This window comes from Bidens hawaiensis, unplaced genomic scaffold (assembly GCF_021521415.1).
Source record: "Bidens hawaiensis isolate Kalapana, Puna unplaced genomic scaffold, B.hawaiensis_p1.1 tig00006521_1, whole genome shotgun sequence".
Lineage (NCBI taxonomy): Eukaryota > Viridiplantae > Streptophyta > Magnoliopsida > Asterales > Asteraceae > Bidens > Bidens hawaiensis.
This window is the reverse complement of record NW_027491438.1, coordinates 686,867-708,364: the sequence shown is the minus strand read 5'-3', so window position 1 is coordinate 708,364 and position 21,498 is coordinate 686,867.

The window sequence follows — 21,498 nt, the reverse complement described above, 5'->3', positions numbered from 1 at the left end:
GTTATGGCGGTACATAAACACTCGATTTTCAATTCAATTTCACTACTTATATAAAGTTTGCGTTAAATTCGTATTTTGATATATTTTCCATATGTTTAGTCAAGATTTACAACAATTGTTTATTGAAATGCGATTTTATTTCTTTATTTATGAATTATGTAGATGGATTCCGATTGTAGGAATCTTTCATAGAATGATTCTTTTAGTTATATGAATTTCATATTTACGTCCCATCCTTCACGCTCCACAGCATGTCTTCACGTTTTCAACCCACAAAATGAAAACCCAGATCATCAAGCAATTGGCCATCGTAATTCCGACCATGATAACCCAAAATTCATCATTAACCACAACAACAAGAGCAAACACCAAATCTATGCTCTGGCCAATCAGAATCCAACATAACCCCAAGATACCCAAGCACACCCGCTATGCTAAGGAAGGGCTAACTTGTTTCCGCCATACAATACCTTAAACTGCATTCCATGACCACTTGAAGCTTACACGTAGCCTTGCACCAATACATAGTCCCATCATACTCGTCAAAGATATCTATAAAAAATGCATAACTTTTTCGCATTTATTTATTTATTTATTTATTATTATTATTATTATTATTATTATTATTATTATTATTTGTTTTTTTTATGAACACCTTATCTTGTAATTTCAAATTCTTGATTATTTTAGAATAGTTAATTAATAAGTATATAATCAAGTTGATTTTCTTAAAAAAAGACTTTAAGTCAAGCCAAATAGTTTATTATTATTATTATTACAAATTTTTTTCAAGGCTAAATAAATCTTTAAGAAAAAAAATAAAAATAAAAATCTTTTGCTTCAAATAAGTCCTAATCCTTAGTCGGTTATTATACTACCACTATTATATTTCTACCTTCAAAGAATCATTTTGTCTGGCGATCATCTATAAAGTTTTCCTAAAATGCCACCCAAAAGAAAACCTTTTACATTAAAAGATTTATAAATTTTCTCAAGTGTTAGCGCTAATTCAGGACTTTCATTCATTACAAAAAATTGAGTTATAAAAGTATCAGGTTTTTGTAACTAATTTTCACAAACTAAAACGAATTTCAAAAATCATTTTTTTACTCCCATGTTTTTGTCAACAACAATGAGTTTCGGATAAAAAATCATGGCACCACCCACCCTAGCCTTCATACCACAAACCCAAGTCAATCAAGCTCAAGTCGATCAAGCCCAGACAATGCAAGCCTAACCCATCCAAGCTATTCAAACCCAATTAAATCAAACCAATCAAACTCAATTAAGTCACGCCAGCCAGGGTACGCATGGATGTGTGTACATCAACGCTAATGCATTTCAACTAAGAAATCATGGCACCGCCCCACACTAGTCCTTATACCCAAAGGCCCACCTACCCTCGAGAAGACAAGCGCTACGGGCAACATTTTTATTATTTTTTTTTATTTTCCATTTGAATAATGTCTCCATGTACTCTAAATTTTCAATGATATTAATGGATTTATGTTTTCATTTGATCGATCTAATTTACTATTCTCACAAAGCATTCCATACGCTATCTATAGAATAAGATTTAGTTAACTCTTGAATTTATTCAATCTAACGGTCTATGACTGGTTAACCCCAAACGTAAGCGTTAGTGGAAACTGGGACCATGTGCATGGTTATGTTCATGGTTCTCTAATAGAAACCGTAATCACACTTTTGGCTGCCTATAAACGGTTTACTTTCAAGTCGGGGCTATGTATTTAGCTAAAGACATAGCTATCTAATAGGAGCCTCATGTACATGTTTAATTTCAATGATTTGATATTATATTTGCGATTTACCAATATCTCAATGCGGACATCTCAAACATAAACCCTTCCCGAGATTAATAATGCCAACGCCCTTGTGTTATTGTTTTACTTCTTTGATAGTTTCTTGTGGTTGTCATGTATTTTCACGAATTTTATTCTTTCATGACCTCAATGTTTAATGTATTTAACTTATGATGAATATTTTTCATTAACGTAATACCCTTAATACCGAGGGTTTTCTTTTGACTTTAATCCTCTGTCAGTTTATTCAACCTTTCGTTTGGATATTCTTAAATTCTAGAACTTCGTTATTTAAATTTATTCAATTATTTAGTTTTGATCCTTATAGATTATTGTTCTTGATTTAAAAGTCTTCATATAAGATTTTGTTTTATTAAAAACCCGCACAATGGGACGGACTATGTGGACCATCCGACGATAAAGGTAATTATGGGTCGACATATAATTATCCAAGTCCTCGCATGGAAGACATAATAAGTACGTTGTGTGCAATAACTCGAAACCTGGAATGATTTTAAAGACGGGACAAATGAAATGTGATAAGGTCATGGTGTATACGCCGTTGTTACATCATATATATAAGTGTCCTTACCATATTCTCATTTGTGGCGTCTTTCGAGTCATTCAAATATCAACGTTATTGTTTTTATCTAGTTAGGTATATATATAAAAATTGTAAAAACTTTTAAACAGCTCCTTGTATTAGTTGTTTTCCATTAAAATTTTATTTTTATTTTTATTTCGGGACGAAATTTCTAAAAGTTGTGAATCCTCTAACATTCGTTACTTTTCAAACCCGAAACATGACCAGTACTCAATTTTCGGATTCGTTTATAAAAATATATATAAATATATTTTTACATTAATAATATTCTCGAGGATTCATGTTTGTCGATCGTTCGTTTTAATATTCGTTTGTTCAATTTACAAAATTCAAAGACTTAAATTTTCTAACTAAATGACCCTTCAACTATTCGAAATTAACACGAATATAATCACATAGATTTTTAACAAATTTTATAACAACAAGGTTCAAAATGTAAATATAAACTTTAATATAGTTTTAATAGAATTAAGAAACTTGAGGGACTGAAATCGTATATGGCCTAAAATAATATTAATTTTTCAAAATCTACCCAACCCCCCTATCCCCCTCAGCCCGTTTTCCGTTAACCGATTCCGGCCGCCGGAAGTTGGTAAAACAATTTTTAAAATCTCGTTTGACCTGTAAATTCATCCTAAAGTAATTTGGCACTTATAACAAACGTAATATAACTAATTAATTGAGTTATAAAAGAACATAATCGTTCTTAATATCCGTTAAACACGGCTGATTTTCGTCCAATCTAATTAACACGAATTAACGATGTACGTTACATTTTTTTAGTATAAATAGCATCCTAAAACTCGTCTAAACTCGTTCACAACTTCATATAATCTTAATACACACTCTATATCACGATTTAACTCGTCAAAGTTTGTTTCCCGCCACCTCGTCGTTCGCCACCTTCGCGTCACCATTAAAGGTAATTAATACATGCACTTGAATAGTTTTGAGCCAACAAACAAAACCCCTAACGTGATTTGAACAAACATGAACTGGTTTAACCAATTGAATTCGTCAGGGTTTAGGGTAGAAGATGAAATTATTAAGTATATTTATATATTTTGTTTTGGATTATATCACAAAAGTAATCAGTGGCCTGGTGGTTAGAACCATCGTGTATCAACCATCAAACCTGTTTTCGAACCCGGGTCCAAGCATCCTTGTTTTCTTTTCTTTAAAAAGCAAAATTCTTATTAAATTAATTAGTTTAAAGTATATAAAAATAGTTAAAAATAATAATAAATTCAATAAATGTATTTTCTTTAAATTAATTAAAATTATTAAAAATAAATAAATAAAATAAAATAAATTTTAGTTAAATAAAATCATTACTAATTAATTTTTCCAAATTACGTTAAAAAAGAACCCAACTTCTTCGTATTCGTAATATTTCGTAAGAACCCGTTAATATAATATTATATTTGCCACTCGTTAATCTTTATAATACACTATCGTCAACGTTTTCGAGATCGATTTGACCGATGAAATTTAAATTCTCCAAATATTAATGTATCTTGTTAATAATAAATTGTTATTAAAATAAATCAAACCGTTAAGATTACCGTAAAAACTTAAAATAATATTAAATAATAAATATATTAAATTAACGTTTAAACTCTAAAAATCAAACTACTTAATCCCGATAGCTAGTCTTGATTCCTTTTATATTTCCTTTATAGTTTGTGACGTTTGACCGTTTCGGCATTCTATATACTCGCTTTCGGTTTTTCGTCCAAGTATCCTCAAACTCTAAGGTGAGTTTTCATAACCCCTTTTTACTTTTACACATTTTGGGGTGTAGCACGTCCAAACTTGATTTTCCTATGTCAAACTAAAATTCACATGCGTGTCTTGTATGTATGTGTTTTGTATCATATTGCTTGTAAACTGTGTGATTATGTGCTAGTTTGTTTACTGTTTTTGTTGGTGGATACACATACTCATAGTGGGAGGGTCCGACGGGACGTACATGCGCCGTCCATTTGTTAATGGCGGTATCATACACATACTCATAGTGTGAGGGTCCGACGGGACGTACATGCGCCGTCCATTTTTAAATGGCGGTATCATTATCATTATTCTATACTCCAAGTAGCTCGGCGAACAGGGATTCCTTAGTAGATTTCACTTATGTCAAGCAAACGGGAATATCATGTATTTACTTTTCTATTTCTTTATGACTGAGATTATACATCTTGACTTGTGAATTTTTACTCTTTTCGTATTATATATATGCAAAACTTTATGAATTCTCACCAAATTTATTGTTGACAAAATGTATTATTTTAAACGTGCTGCAGGTTAAAGTTTAAGGATTGAAGCATAGAGTAATTGGACCATTAGGTTACTAGAAACGAAATTCAAAGTTTATTGTATTATTCTCTGATTGTGTATTTGTGATGAATTGAAATGAAATAAATATAATTATTGTCGCTTCAATAGCGTTATGAGCTTATGAGTGATCTGTACGTCACACCCGAGCGTATTCCGCTTAAGCCGGGGTGTTACAATAAAGTGTTTCATAAAAAATATATTCCTTCGTGTTTAGTTAAACCTGAGCTAGTGGAAAGTGTGTTTCTTGATGAAACATTAAGTTTAACCGAACTGGAAAAAGCCTTTGTAAAGTCCAAATTGGCTAACAAATCACCATTGAAATCTAAACCAAATTTGTTAAAACCTATAAAATTTGTAAAATCATCTGGGTTGGATACACATTCATATTTGTTAACCAATCCAGAATTTTATAAAAATAAAAAGGCAAACAATATGGCCTGTTCAAGTTCAAAAGTAAAAGTTGTATCTTTTCAACCTGTTGTGCCACCAAAAGTTTTCGTAGATACGAGAATGTTTTTTTAATGTGGTGAACATGGGCATGTTGCAAAACAGTATGGAGCTAAGGTAAAAATCACTAACGAAACTTTAATCAAGGAACAAGTTCCTCTGGTTAAAAGCCTTTTGAAAAGACAACCTACACTGGTCAAAGTTGATGAATCACAAATTATGTTTCATGAAGTTAACCCTAAGAAAGTGGTTAGGGTTAATTTTGAGAATGTTAATGTAAGACCCAAACTAGTTGAGCTTGTTGAATCGATTTGTAAAAATATTGACAATGATGTAGTTCGTGACGAATATCTTCAAAGAAAGTTAAAGAAACCTTTGAATTATAAAGTTCACAAATTACATCAGGGTAATATAAACAAGGTTCCAATTAATATTCTTTAAACTGGGAAACCAAATGCCAAATTGTGCCGAAAGGAATCAACGGCCGAGCCCAAGACTGATGCTTGGGCTGCCCTTTTAAACTAATCATCTACTTCATTGTGCAGAGTTCATCCAAGACCATTAGAGGAGATAATTAGATTATGAACAGTGGATGTTCCCGGTGTATTATCGGCAATCTTAATCTGCTTACGAATGTCAAAGACTTTTGTTAGTCCACAGATTTGGTGTCCGCAACTGTTCGAATAGGATAGGGGTAGTTTAGTCTTTACACTTAATGTATAAAGGCTCATTCGATAAGCATGTTTAGCGAATGAGGCTCATTCGTTAAAGACTAGGCTCATACGTTAAGTTAGGAGGCCATTCGTTACTACGATGTAACGAATGGTGACTCATTCGTTAATGTATTCCAAATTCATTAGTGATGTTAACGAATAAGCTCTAACGAATGTGTGATGCCTATAAATAGGTTAAGTTAGTTTGTTAGCATAGAGATCTATGCCATATTTATCCATTGTAACATGATGCTGCCAGCATCTCTCCATGCCTTAATGTATTGATCTCCATTAACGTATTGAACACGAGTTAACGTATCGGTATTGTGATTTGATCCTACGCTCAATAGCGTGTTTACAAAACTTGAAAAACCTGTGTTGGATCTAGATCGTTGATGAAAATGTGATGTTCATGATGCGATTACGATTAGATTGATAGTATACGTTACTGTGTGTTTGTGTGTGTAGTCTAAGAGAATTTCGGCAGAATAACAGTGCACAAACAAATCTCAATAACTCTGTTACTTTACTGATAGATAATCAAGGTATATATAGAGGATGACCCATTCGTTAAGTTATTACTTAACGAAAAGAGTGATGGTTGGGTAAAAGTTAGTTTATTTTATATATTAATTAGTTAATTTTAGTTTAATAATCGAATAAACATTGGTACTTCAAGTATGTTTATGTGTTTACATGAACTTGGAAGCTATGGAGCTTAATGAGGATATTTACGGGCTTGGAATGAAGATCGAGAAGTGAGAGATTGGAAGTGCACGCATCACGAGGCAGTCAATAAAAGAAAATAATAAATCTGAAAAGGTTGCATCTTCGCGATACGCGAAGATGCAGGGGGGACAATTTCGCAATACACGAAGTTGCAAGAATCTGGCCGTTACTATTTTATCCTTTGCGATACGCGAAGAAGCTTGCCTGTCATCTTCGCGATACGCAAAGATGCCTAAAGTTGGAAAAAATTAGGGTTTGCCTTATATAAACCCCTTAACCTCCCCATTCGGATTTTTACGACTTTCAGAAGCAGAAGAGGTGCTCTAGGACGATTTTCAGCCATCTCGAAGCTTCCGGTTTTCCTACGATCGTATGTTCATCAAGATAAGTGCTTTAACGATTATGTCGATGTCCGGCTAGTCGTGTGTGTTCGTTCTAGGCTAAGGTTTTGTGTAATAAACTTTTATGATCAGATTCTTGTGCTTCATGAATATAGCTTGATTGATTTTATATGAATTTGTCTTGCTTAATTAGTTATTTGGTTGATTAAGGTTTGTGTTTGCGATTATTGATTTGTGTAACGTTTGTTTGGTTGTTCATCAACATTTAGGGTTAGGTTCTTGTGTCCTTAAACTATAATCATCAAACCTTATCATTGAGTTAATTATCTTAGAGATAGAACTGGTAATTGTGGTGTCCGGGTTCATTTGTGTCAACAATGGGGTATCGTTTGCCATCATAAATCAAACCATAGGACTAGCAATATTATAAGCCAAGACTAAAGAATCTGTTATTGACGTATGGAACACATAACCCGAATCTAGAATGAATGCTTTTTATTAATATTGTTCACAAATCTTTTTAAGTAATCATTAGTTTTAATTAATCTTTTTCTAAAAACCGCTTGACATCGCCTGTCCAACTTAGTTTAATAATTAAATTAGTAGTCTTATAATTAGCACTTTCCTTGAGTCCCTGAGGAGACGACCTTACTTACCTGTACTAGTTATAGGTATTTAAGTCTTTTTAATTGATTGTTTGAGTAGACTGTGACAGCCTACGTGCTAGTTTAGTTTAGTAATTTAGTTTCAGTTTAGTAATTTAGTTTCAGTTTTTTTTAGTTTAGTAATTTAGTTTCCGGGTTGAGTCACCGGCAACGGCAACTAAATTACTATTGAAGACATAGCAACCTTTAAAGAACCGGTGATTAAAGTAACCGACGTGAATTCCAATCGTTCTCCCATTTTGGTCACACACATAAATGAAGATTGGGGGGGATGGTTCAAGTTCAAAGAAAAGGAAAGTGAGTTTGGAAGACACTAAACAAAACATGGTGAAGTGGGCCTATATTGTTTCTATCGATATGCTATCCACAAGGAAGAAGGGGGGCACACGGCACCTCAACTACCGAGCATACTCCGGGAACTCGGTGGGGAAATGTTCAACTCGTTTTCGATCAAAGTTGGATTGTTCAAACAAAAGCAAAAGTGGGTGTGCTCGACATTTAACCACCGGGCGTATATGAGAAATTCGAAGGGTAAAAGTGCATTCACGTCCGCGTGTATGGATTCATCAAACATACTTAATAGGAAAGAAGAAGAGGAACTGAGGCATATCAACTACCGAGCTTTTAGAGGAAACTCAGCAGGAAAGTGTCCACTCAGACCACCATAACCAAGAAATCAGGTAACGGTCCGACTGAAGACCTTAACAAAAACATAGCGCTAACCAGGAGGCAACCCGGCATCGTATTCAGGTATGTGTATTTTTTTTTTTGTAGTAGAACTTTGTGGGTGTAGTTCACTATAAACCCTCACGAGACCATACTCGTCTACCCGGGTACCGGGGGGTTTAAAGCCTTGTTGCATATGCTAAATGCAATCGTGATTCCTACGAAAGTGAGTTAGGTCTTTTAACGTTTTTAATCGTTTAACAAATTTGGTATTGAATTTAATTAAATTGGTAATTTAAAATTGATGGTTTTTTCAAACGGTTTAAAAGACCTATCTTTTTAATAATTGTGAGAAGCTTGCTTCTACACGTGTGTGAGTTTGAAGATTTTATTTTGAGAGTTGAGGAGGAAAGGTTCACCGAGAGAATCACCGAGGGCAAGAGAGTTGCATATGAGAGTTATATTTTCTATCAGGTGATTTCGTTTACATAACCTTCTTTGTTTTATTAGTATTTGTGTTAAAAGTGCAATTGTATTTGTGTATATTTAGTATAACCACCATCACATTAGGCCCGGTTTTTAAAATTGTCAAAATAAATTTTAACCCCGTCCTTATTTTTAATTGTCACATTTTAAACATTGAGGACAATGTTTACCTCAAGTGTGGGGATCGGGAAGAAAATGAAATTTTAAAAGTTTAATGTTCCTTAAATTAAGATTTTTTGCACAATAATGGAATATGATAGAAAAATTCGGGATTATTTTTCAAAATTATTATATAATATGAGATAATAAAAACGCACTTAATTTGGATGTGTCGGTAGGCTCAGCCTTGAGAATGAAAGGATAATTTGGTTGTAGACTTAATTGAACTTTAAATGCTTGATTTTTAGTGGGAAACGCCTTCAGGTTTTTGTTTGTTTATCTAAGCCTGTGTAAGGACTGGAATGAAAGATTAGGCCATACTCAAGCCTTTTTATTAGATTTGATCACCAAAAATATATTTTAATATGAATAGTCTATAGTACTATGGTTGGATAGGCTTAACATTAGAGTATGCTAGATGGCTTGTGATATAAACATATATGAAAATCTGCTAGTTAAGTGGCTAACACTTCATAGGCGTATGGTTTTATGGCCTTAAATCCTGTATTGATGGGATGCCCCGGGGAACGGAGACCATGAGTCGGTATGCGGTTTATCATCTGGGTATGCATATTTCCTAAGTGGATTTATGTATATTAAAAGATCTCAAAGAGCAAACCCGCAGTTTATCTGCCAATTCATAAGTCATTAAACATGATCACAAAAAGTGCTTTAAAAGTACAAATTCACTACTAACTTGATCATCCACGCTGTTAGTCATATGGGGTCCCCGTGCTCGCGTCTCATTACCATTAAGAAACGGATCACACGAGACACGTCATATGTAAGCCCTACAGATGAATTCGTGCCTACTCACCTATGGTGATGGACTTTGGGGTATTGCTTGATAACGGGGGTATGTCATGTAGTGGTGGCTATTTACTAGTTGGTTACCTAATTGCACCTTAATCGTATCCAATGGCCATTTTGGTAGACTTTGATGCTTAAGTTTAGGTTTTGGTTCGATAAAATATCCAAGATTGTCTTAGCTGTTACATATAGGCTTAAAAATTGTACACATGTGCAAAATTGTGATCGTCTAATATTAAGTTTTAAGTCAAGTTGGGGTGGTCTGGTTCGGTAAAACTATAATCAAGCATGGTAAGGCGGCTTCAGGGCTTTGAGGTGTGGGTTCCATTTTAATCATATGAACTAATAAAACTGTCGCACCTTATTTTTCCCGGTAAGTATTGAGGCATGGGTTTAAGTGGACAATAATATCGGCAATTGCGGTTTTTATGTTCCTTGTTCTTAATTAAGATAATCAATGAAGTATTTTGAGAATAATCTCTGATTCTGATTCCATTGCAAAATCTTTTTCGGGTCGAAAAAGGATAAGTGTGGGGATGTGATGGTTGGGTAAAAGTTAGTTTATTTTATATATTAATTAGTTAATTTTAGTTTAATAATCGAATGAGCATTGGTACTTCAAGTATGTTTATGTGTTTTCAGGAACTTGGAAGCTATGGAGCTTAATGAGGATATTTACGGGCTTGGAATGAAGATCGAGAAGTGAGAGATTGGAAGTGCACGCATCACGAGGCAGTCAAGAAAAGAAAATAATAAATCTGAAAAAGTTGCATCTTCGCGATACGCGAAGATGCAGGGTGACAACTTCGCGATACGCGAAGTTGCAAGAATCTGGCCACGACCTATTTTGTCCTTCGCGATACGCGAAGAAGCTTGCCTGTCATCTTCGCCATACGCAAAGATGCCTAAAGTCGGAAAAATTAGGGTTTGCCTTATATAAACCCCTTAACCTCCCCATTCGGATTTTTACGACTTCCAGAGGCAGAAGAGGAACTCTAGACGATTTTCAGCCATCCCAAAGCTTCCGGTTTTCCCTACGATCGTATGTTCATCAAGATAAGTGCTTTAACGATTATGTCGATGTCCGGGTAGTCGCGTGTGTTCGTTCTAGGCTAAGGCTTTGTGTAATATACTGTTATGATCAGATTCTTGTGCTTCATGAATATAGCTTGATTGATTTTATATGAATTTGTCTTGCTTAATTAGTTATTTGGTTCATTAAGGTTTTTGTCTGCGATTATTGATTTGTGTAACATTTGTTTGGTTTTTCATCAACATTTAGGGTTAGGCTCTTGTGTCCTTGAACTATAATCATCAAACCTTATCATTGAGTTAATTATCTTAGACATAGAATTGATAATTGTGGTGTCCGGTTTCATTTGTGTCAAGAATTCGGTTAGGGTATCGTTTGTCATCATAAATCAAACCATAGGACTAGCAATTATTATAAACCCAAGACTAAAGAATCTGTGATTGACGTATGGAACACATAACCCGAACCTAGAATGAATGCTTTTTATTAATATTGTTCACAAATCTTTTTAAGTAATCATTAGTTTTAATTAATCTTTTTCTAAAAACCGCTTGACATCGTCTGTCCAACTTAGTTTAATAATTAAATTAGTAGTCTTATAATTAGCACTTTCCTTGAGTCCCAGTGGAGACGACCTTACTTACCCGTACCATTATAGGTATTTAAGTCTTTTTAATTGATTGTTTGAGTAAACCGCGACAGCCTACGTCATGGAGTCATTCGTTACATTAACTAATAACGAATCAACATACTCATTCGTTATACATTATCTACTGAATGGCCCCTACATTCGTATGGCACATTTGTTAAACTGAGTTAACGAATGTGGCTTACATTAGTACGAATGTGGCTCATTCGTTACGAAGTAACGAATGGCCTTACAATGGAGTGAATGGGCTTTTACCAAAATGCCCCTTACATTATTAAACATGTAATAATAATAATATAATAAAGACTGAGACGCCCAAGTCGTGTATCAACAAACTCCCCCTCGTCTCGAGCTATTTATTCTTCACTTCTGGAACATCTTTGTCTTCCAATCGTTGCAACTGTGAATCTTGAATGAATAACAGACACGAACCACACGATAAAACTGCATCGCTCGATCATAGTCGCTTACGTTAGCAAGTTGGTGTCTCCTTCGGACACCGTCATTAACATCACCAATTATCTTTTCCTGATTAGTGTGAATCCTTAAAGAAGGATTCGCATGTACTGATACATTATCACCAAGATTAGTGATATTTTCCTCGGCTGTGTCTAAAGAGACAGTCGACAATAAACTTCAACTAGAATCGGCTCATGAGTTTCTTGAGCTTCATCCAACGGTATTGAAGAAGAGTCGACAAAATCAGCGTCATCGGATGATTCAGAACCATCATTTGATGTTTCTGATACGTTAGGTGTTTCGTTCACATCAAAAGTAGAAGAACTTGGAATCGAAAGACATTGTTCCTCCAAATAAGATCGTACCAAGTCTTCAGATATCTCATCAACTGCTGGCGTGAATGATTTAAATAAACCATCATAGTCGAACATCCAATCAGGTCCCTTGCCGGTTGGAGGTGTAGTATAGCTTTGACAATCTACATGATACCATTCCTCTACACATCCCGAAGAAAGATTGAAGATACACTTCTTGGGAGAATTATATCCAAGAAAATAACCTTCAAATGCCTTTTCATCAAATTTCCCGGCATATCTCTTCAACACCGTAGATGGACACCCGAATGGTTCCAAATACTATAGATTCTGCTTTCAGTTATTTAGAAGTTCATAACTTTTTTTCTTGAACTTCTTAACCGTTAGATCGCTATTCAACGTGTAACAGGCAGTATTCACAGCCTCGTTCCAGAATTGAACAAGAAGCTTAGAATCTGCAAGCATCGTCTTAGTTGCTTCTATTAATGTCCGACTCTTCCGTTCAGACACTCCGTTCTGCTAAGGAACATACAGCGCACTGAATTCCCGATGTATTCCATGTTGAATACAAAAGAAATCCAATACATTGTTTCTAAATTCAGAACTGTTATCACTTCGAATTCATCTCACTTTCAAATTATAAAGTGATTCGATCTGAGTGAAAAGATTCTGAATTAATACAGGTGTCTGATCTTTAGAACCCATAAATATTACCCACGAGTACCGAGAGAAGTCATCGGTCACTACTAAACAATATGAGTCACCCGCAATACTGGCACGATTTACTGGACCAAACAAATCCATGTGAAGTTGTTCCAGTGGCGTTATAATCGAGTTAATCGATTTACTCGAGTGTGACTTCTTCTTTTTTTTCCCTTCTTGCACACAACGTAGTGATCGATTAGCTTGAAATTCTTGAGGGTCACACCATCCACCAAATCATGCAATTAGATTATTCATCTTGAGAACGTGGATGTGCCCCATGCATCGATGCCACAGAATCAAGTATTTCTCCGTAGCCTTGGAGACAAAACACGTTTCAGAGGGTGAAACATTTAAATTAGTACTCATGTCTGGACATAAATATCATGTGATTGAGGAGATCGCATGACAACCATATCTTCAGGAATTTTGTATCCCGGTTGAAGAATAACACATTCCTTGTTAGTGAAAACCATAGTGTATTTCTTGCACATATCTGTGAAACACTGAACAGATTGTGGTCTACCTTTTCACAATAATTATTCGCTCAAATGTAATCCTACCATTTGAGACCTCTCCCTATTTCGTAATCATTCCACCATTATTACCCAAAAACGCAACATACCCTCCCTGAATATCCTTGACATTTTTTAGAAGATCGAGGTTGCCAGTAATATACCGAAAACATCCACTGTCTAATATCCACTTGTCTCCTGATACAGACCTGGATGAACTATGCACACAAAGTAAAACGATTAGTTCAAAAAGGCAGCCCAAGCCTCAGTCTTGGACTCTCCTTTTGAGTTTTCCAGAGATAAGTTTAATTTAATACTCGAGTTTGGCACTTGAGAGTGTGTGATATGTTTTTTGTTTTCTTCTTTAGGTAGCCGTCACGAATTACTCCCGAGTTTGTGTTTCTACAAATAGGTTGAGCAAAGTCAACAAATTTGTTCAATACTTTAGGAACATCAACCCGAACAACTTTCCTCGGATTGACATTTGAATACATTATAAATGAATCATCAATTTGAGATTCCATAGACTGACTTTTCATTTCAACAACTGGAATTGTCGATTTAGTTGTTGATTTAGTTTTTTCAACCATGGCTTTGCATTTCTTTGCAACATGACCGGTTTCACCATACTTAAAACATAAACGTGAGTCTAAAATTTTATGTGGTGGAACATAAGTCTTGTTTTCAAGCTTCAGTTGACAAACAGCAATCTTTGGTTTCTCAATAGTTACCGAATTTGAAACTTTTTCTGTTAAACCCTTTTTGTGTTTATAAAATTCAAGATTGGTAGTATTCGAAGAACTTTCCAATCCCGATGATTTTACAAATTTGATTGGTTTAAAAACATTTGTAACTGGTTTCACTTGAACATTTATTGATTTAGATTTTCGAAATTCTTGTTCAAGTTCAGCAGCTTTTGAAGTGTCATAATGAAAGACACTTTTAATCATTTTGGGCTTAAGAAGATTCAAGGGAACTTTTTTATCCGAAAACACTTTCGACAAGCCTTTTAATTTAAAAACTTTTCCTTTGTTTGACTCATTTTGAGGATTAATGAATCTCATCAAATCCTCATCAGACATTTTGGATTTATCTGATTTGCTTACTTTAATTGATACCTTTGGTTTGTATGAGGAATTACCCAGGGATTTTGAACCATAAACAGCATGTTCAAATTCCTCCGGTTCACACAAAATATGATTGTCAGAAGGTATATTATTGTTTTTGACAATTACTTCAGGTTCGTGTAATTCCTCAATAGAACCATCTAGTCCATTTTCAATAAAGACTGAACTGCTTTTAATATGAACAGGTTCTTGAATTTTCAGTTTTGTTGTCTCAACACTTTCAGTTTTGATTAGATCAACGACGGGCGTTTCTGATGTTGTAGATTGTTCAATATCAGGAATGCTCGTGTAGTCTCCTTTAAAATGAGGAGGAATCTCAACATAACCCAAACCAGCTTTACCATTCTTTTTATTTAAATGGTTAACTTCAATGATTTCATTTAAGAGAAATAAATAGTCTCTTTTCCAAGTTATTTTTCAACTCTAGAATTTCATTCTCTAATTTAGTGATGCTGGTTCGGAGTTTGAGAATCTCCTGAAAATGTTGATCAACTATCACAAGTTTACAGTTAACTTCCGCTTTCAGATCATGATTGCTTTCAGACAAATTCTTGATTTCAAGTGTAGATTGATCCAACAATTTGGATTTTTGTCAGAAACATTCCTTAATCATGGAGAGCTCGTTCACGAGTGTAGTGTTTTGTAGTAAAGTGGACTCAAGTTTAACTTTGAGTTCTCCACAACTTTTACACTCGGTAACGACTTGGGTAGTTATCATCTCATGTGATTCATTCAAAGATAAGTTAAATGAAGAGTTAGTACAAACCTCTTCAATCTTTATCATGCAAGCGAAAGATTCTTTTTGTTCAGTTGACGAGTTATCAGAATCTGTCTCCGAATCTGAACTATCACTTCTATCTGTTAAGTTATCGCCACTCGCGTCTTCAAACTACTCTACTGGTTCTACCACCGCAAGATTTTCTTGGTTCCCCAATAATCGTTGTGACCAATCCAGCCCTCCATTAGCAACAACAGCTTGTGAGCTAGCCGCTTTATTTTTATCCCCCTCTGACGGTTTCATCTTTTCAGATCCAGATGAACTTTTCCCCACAGACCTATCAGCATTACGAGGACCCAAGTATTCTTTCTTCGGCTTATCACACTATTCGGCAAAGTGTCTAAAGTCTCCACGGTTGTAACACTTAACTTTTAATTCATCAAACCCAACCCTCTTGTTTAGAGTAGGTAAATCCTTTCCGGTTCGTTGAATGAACCGTTTTACCTTACGTACTATCATAGCGATGTTCCATTTCAGGTCCATGAGCTCTAGATCATCAGGGTCAATCTGGTCATAATCCTCATCTGTGAGTTCGCTTGTCGCTATCTTACTCCCAACAAGTTGTTCGTAAGATGTCATGAAAGCTCATAAAAACGCAAACTGCTGCTCCGCTTCCTTTAGATTAACATTAGGCGGAGATCTTGATTGACTCGACTCTAAACTCGTGTTGGCACCTGACGCCATGAAGCATACACTAGGAATGGCATTACTGTTAGTAGACTCTTCTTGAGAATTCTGACTGTAGAATGCAGTGATCGGAACAGAATTTGAAGTGTTGTTTGCAGGTAAAGAACCACCATAGTAAGTAGGATTTTGATTATCCTTAAGAGAGTTTTGGCATTTCAAATCGTACTCTCTCTCTCTCTCTCTCTCTCTGTTCCAACTTGTTAATAAACTGTTCAGAAGTAAGTTAATCATTACGAAAATAACCATTTTCTTTAAGCACAAGTAAGAATGTCGAGTATGAAGGTGGCAGTGCATTCTTCAATGTATCAATCTTGTCCACTTCAGTTGGTTCCATTTTAACCGTAGACATCTCCACCACAAGATGACAAAAACGGCTGATCATTTCTTCCACGGTCTCATTCTTCAGAAGAGTAAAATTTCTGAATTGAAATTTCACTAACGCGTTTTTGCTCTCGAGCGTGTTCCCTAGATTTCGGGTTTTCAATGAAGCAAATAATGAGGCACATGTCTTGATATTACTAATTGATGAAAGATGTGCTCAGGTAAAGCCATAGTAAAAGTCGAGCAGGCTTTTGTCTCGCTCTCAGCCTCCTTTATTTTATTAGCTTCATACATATTAAACGGTTTTTTCGTGAAGCCCAGTGGCTCACTTCCCACAAGTGGTGCCTTATAAACCACATCAAGAAATCTCACATTACTTGGATGTGCAGATCCAAGATGAGCACAGAATCTCGGCTCCCATCGTGCGAATTCCGACAATTTAAGTAGAAAGTGAAAGGACGAGCAGATCCATCGTTAACATTTGTTGCATCAAGACGTTTTGTGTGGCAAGAGCATGGTACGAGGCTTCATTTTTAGAAGCCATAATTTGACAAAGGTAGAAAGTCAAAGGACTTAACTTGTCAAAGATGTGAAACTTAAGTGTACTGTTCACAAATGAGGACTGTTTCAACGAATGGGTTTCATAAATGAATACTCTTTAATGAATGTGTAAGGTAAACAAATAAGAGGTAGCGAAAGTGATTTGGTAGCGAATGTAGTTTGGTTCACGAATGTTCTAGTTAACGAATGAGAAACGAACGACTGGTGTGGTATTTAACGAATATTAACATTGTTTTAACGAATGATGGTTTTAGTGAATCTGTTTGAAGAATGAATTAAAATAACGAATGATCAGTTAGCTTTCTAACGAATCAATCTTCAAGACCTAACAAATCAGTCTGCAAGAGTTTAACTAGTCAGTCTTCAAACATTCAAACCATCCTGAAATCTAAACCTAAGTCCAAATTACCTAAATTCTATACCAATACACTTGGAAATCAATTCCGAACCTCAACAAACCCGTCCGAAACCAATTCAACTCAAATAAACCTCAATCGAACCCATTCGCATATTCATGTTAACCGCCATTAACGCAAATTCAAATCACAACTCAAACCAGTCCAATTCCGTACCAATTCCCACTCAAACCTCCATGTCAAATCCAATTACCCAATCACTAAATCGAATTACAATTATAATAGCTCAATTGCTCTAAACAACTATCCTCTATTCGCTGTAAACCAATTAACCGATGAATTATATCAATTCATGTTGAAATTGATCAAAACAAAGACTAAATGATTACAATTATGATGAACAATCACGAAGATCCGATCCTCAGGCTCTGATACCACTTGAGAAACCTGTGTTGGATCTAGATCGTTGATAACAACATGTTGTTCATGATGCGATTACAATTAGATTGATAGCATACCTTACTGTGTGTTTGTGTGTGTAGTCTGAGAGAATTTTGGAAGAGTAACAGTGCACAAACAAATCTTAATAACTTCGTTACTTTACTGATAGATAATCAAGGTATACATAGGGGATGACCCATTAGTTAATTTATTACTTAACGAATGGAGTCATTCGTTACATTAACTAATAACGAATGAACATACTCATTGTTATACATTATCTAACAAATGGCCCCTAAATTCGTATGACACATTCGTTAAACTGGGTTAACAAATGTGGCTTACATTAGTACGAATGTGACTCATTCGTTACGGAGTAACGAATGGCCTTACAATGGAGCGAACGGGCTTTTACCAAAATGCCCCTTACATGATAAAGCATATAATAATAATATAATAAAGACCGAGATGCCCAAGTCGTGTATCAACAACATTCAATGAGGTTATCTTGCATTTGCAAGCAATCAGGGTGGGTTGATTACAAAAGAAGTTAAAGAGGCTGTGAATACCACATGTTATACATTGAACAGAGTTCTAACGGTTAAGAAGTTGAAGAAAACGAGTTGTGAACTTCTTAACAACTATAAGCTGAATATTCAATTTCTCGAACCATTCGGGTGTCCTTGTACTATGTATAACGTGAAGCAGGGAAATGAAGAGAAATCAATTGAAGGGGTATTTCTTTGGTATGTGTCGCCTAAGAAAAGAGTTTTTAATCTCTCTTCTAGGTGTGTTGAAAAGTGGTACCATGTTAACTGTCAAAGGTACACCACACCACCTACTGGCAAGGGACCTGACTGAATATTTGATTATGAAGTTTTATTTAATTATTTTACTCCCTCGGTTGACATACAAAATGAAGAATTGGTTCGTACTTATTTGGAAGAACAATTATTCCCTATTTCGAGATCTTCTAATTACAATGAACCTATTGTGGTCGATCAACCTGAAGCATCTGATGACGTTTCTATGTCTTCTGAAGATGTCGACTTTGAAGATTCTTCCTCTACTCTAATTGTTGAATCTCAGGTTATTCCCGAGATATAAGTTGAAGAGTCTTTACAAACTTTAACTGCTGAATTGGTTGAAGAAAACATCACTAATTTAAATGAAAATGTGGTAGTTCCAGAGAATCCGACCCTTCGAATTCACTCTTATCATCCTTAGGACCATATCATCAGTGATGCAATTCGCACGCAACGTCAGGTTGCTAACGTATGCAATGATAAGTTATTGAACGATAATGTAGTGTGCATATGCGGATATGCATGCTACAAGGATATTGAGTATCGCCAAATACACTTGTTTCTTATCTCCGATAGAACCGACAAGTGTTTCAATGGCACTTCAGGAACCGTCTTGGGTGGAAGCAATGCAGGAAGAACCGCAACAGTTCATGCAACTGGGTTTTTGGTATCTCATTGATCAACCAGCTCGGGTTAAGAAAGCTATCCTAACAAAGTGGGTATTTAAATGTAAAACGAGCGACTGTGGGGTATTCGTGAGAAACAAAGCATGATTAGTCGTTCTCGGTTATAACCAACAAGAAGGCATTGACTACACCGAAGTATATGCTCCAATAGCACCGAAGTTTCTGAACGGTGAAATACATGAAGAGGTGTATGTGAAGCAGCCTCTTGGTTTCGAGGATCCTGACTATCCAGAGCGTGTTTGCCGCTTAAACAAAGCTCTATATGTTTTACACTAAGCCCCGAGGGCTTGGTACGACACGTTGGCTGACCATTTAATTGATAGTGGCTTCAAATGGGGACTATGGATTGTACCCTATTACACAAAACTATTGATGATGATCTTCTCCTGGTCGATGATATCATATTTGGTTCGATAAACGACGCATTGTATAAGGAGTTTGAGAAGACGATGCAGAAGAAGTTCTAAATGAGTTCGATGGGAGAGATGAGCTTCTTCTTAGGGTTGCAGGTTCAACAGTCTAATTCCAGAATCTTTATTCATCAGACTAAATATGTGAATGAAGTCTTGAGCCTATTCAAGATAACTGCCAGAAAAATCCACCGGACCCCTCTTCCTGCGGGTCATAATTTGTCACCGGATGAGTTGGAGGATACCGTTGATCCGCCCATTTATCGAGCTATGGTCGGTTTTTTATGATCGTTTAACTTAAATCTTACTTTTATTCTTTTTGAAAGAAGCACTACTAGAAAAAAGGCTTTTAATGACACGCGCATAATGACACGCAGTGATCTATGACGCGCAAATGCGCGTGTCATTAAAAAAATGTCAAATTTTTAAAAACTAGAAGATCTATGACAGTTATTTTCGCATGTCATTAAGCTGGTGTCATAAATTAAAAAATTAATTATGAATGTCATGTATGCATGTCATCCTTCAGTTAAAATAAATAATTGAACCAATGCTTATCAGCAATTTCTCATACGTCTTTTTTTAACAAACTTAGGGTTTTCTTATCTTCTTCTCTTAGTTCCCCCAAATCGAATCCACCAGTCCTCATTTAAACTGGCATTTGCATCGTACAAATTCTAAGGCTCCAATCTTTGTTCTTCCTTTGATCAATTAAGACTTTTGGTATGTGATTTCTGATATACGATTCACTCATATATCCAATCTCGTCATGGCGGTAGAGCCACAACTCGCCTCTTTTTTTGTATCTCATGGTCACCACCACAGTGTGGTGGCCCGGTGCTGCTATGTTTGGGTATTTTTAACCATAGGCGGCGGAGGATTGACTGTGGCGGTGATGGTTTCTCACCACTACACACCTGTCCAGTGGGTTTTTTTTTTGTTGTGGTTTGACTGTGACAGTGGTGGTTTAGAATTTCTCCACCGACAATGACTTGGAATCGCTCTCCGATTTGCCGCATCAATGTGTTTTGGTACGCTCGCATCTTTATATTTTTTATTATTTGCAGAACACATATGTGATGACATAATTTTTTTTAGATTTGGAGGTAATTTTAGGGCTTTTGCAATGACCTATGTACTTGAAATGAGTCAATCCCATTAAGAATTTTGATATTCTTACATTATAATTAGTTGAATTGAGGAAATAATATTAACCTATTATTTTTTGTTTGATAGAGTTTTGGGTTCATTTATGTTTTATGTTATTTATATTGATGCAACTTAACTATTTTGATTCTCAAGATGTACAGAAGAAAACCACACTTTGATGCAACTTAACTATTTTGATGCAACTTAGTATACAAAGTGTATTCTGCTAAAAGATTGCGTTTTGCATTTACAGGACTATGATGCTCAAGATCTACAGAAGAAAACCACACTTTGTATACGATCTATATCTAACTGTTTTGTTAATCCGACAAAAGCAGAAGCATATTTTCAGCTTCTAGATCAATCAAAAGACATAGATAACGTTTGGAAGATATTAACAACACTAATGGATCCCACCACTAGTTCTCTTCAAAGTAGAACCTTTCGCGTAAGTAACCGTTTAAAAGATGTAATTAATATATCAATTGATAAGTAAGTTATATTTTATGTTATTGGGCAGGATGAGTTGGTCAAAGTTGTTGATGAGAAGCATCCACTTTATGAACTTTTAACCACCCTCTCTATAAAATGCTCATACACAATCTTTGATAAGGAGTTTGTCAAAGATCTTGTTGTAGAGACCGACCTACAGAAATGTGACAAGAACAAGTTATTAACTAAGGCTTGCATGAATATACTTACGGTAAAGTGACAAGAACAAGTG